The following is a 1,173-nucleotide window of genomic DNA, read 5'->3' as shown; positions in this document are numbered from 1 at the left end:
AGAAAGAAAGAAAGAAAGAAAGAAAGAAAGAAAGAAAGAAAGAAGAATTTAGGCATATTAAAAATTGTAAGAGTTTATTTGAGCAAAACTCAGTTCAAATGGGGAAGCATCCAATCCAGCAGATAGAAAGAGGCTCCAAGGGGCTGTACAAAATGAAAGATTTTTAAGGCAGAAGGGAGCAGGAACAGGTCATTATACTTAGGCAAAAAGCAGTTTGGTTATGTCGAGGTTACTTACCTGTAGGGGATAGCAAGGGCCTATCAGATTCTCTAACTAGTGCTGATCAGGTGATCCCTGATTGACTGGTTCGAGATTCCATTTCCAGGCAGAGCCAACATTGTAATTAATATCTTGGTTTGGTGAGGCGGGGCTTAGCTCAAGTGACTCCATTTTGGACCTGTTGTCTTGTTCTTAACAATGCATAGTTAGGGGCGTCTGGGTGGCTCAGTCATTAAGCATCTGCCTTAGGCTCAGGGCGTGATCCCAGGGTCCTGGGATTGAGCCCCTCATCGGGCTTCCTGCTAGGCAGGAAGCCTGCTTCTCCCTCTCACACTCCCCTAGCTTGTGTTCCCTCTCTTGCTGTTTCTGTCAAATAAATAAATCTTAAAACAAAACAAAACAAAAATGCATAGTTAACATAGTTTAACAATGTTAAACAGATTTAACAGATTTTCCTTTTGCCCCCTGTTTTGCTACTAGAAGGACTTACATTCCTGCTTCTCCTTGAGGAGGTGTACTTTTATTCCTCCTTCAAGGAATGGAAATTAATACAAAGAATCTGAAATTTCCCATCGTTAAAAAGGGGGTTATCATGTGGAACCTGGGAGGCTTGGTCGGTTAAGTGTCTGCCTTCAGTTCAGGTCATGATTCCCAGGGTCCTGGGACTGAGTCCCGAATTGGGCTCCCCGCTCATCGGGGACCCTGCTTCTCCCTTCTCCTTCTGCCTCTCTCCCCTGCTAGTGCTCTCCTCTCTCAAATAAATGAATAAAAATCTTTAAAAAGGGGGGCGGGGAGGTTATCTGGCTTATCTATGTCTTGTCAAAAAGGGGTTTATCTGCCTTATCTGTATCTTCCCGTTAATTTTCTTCCCTGCCCATCTGTGAATACTCCAGTTCAAGGTAAACTTCTGTGGTGGGTCCCTGGAGCTCTAGTCACAGCTTGAAGTTCCACCTA

Source organism: Ursus maritimus, unplaced genomic scaffold, assembly GCF_017311325.1.
Source record: "Ursus maritimus isolate PB19 unplaced genomic scaffold, ASM1731132v1 scaffold_26, whole genome shotgun sequence".
Taxonomy (NCBI): Eukaryota; Metazoa; Chordata; class Mammalia; order Carnivora; family Ursidae; genus Ursus; species Ursus maritimus.
This window is presented reverse-complemented; position numbering follows the sequence as displayed.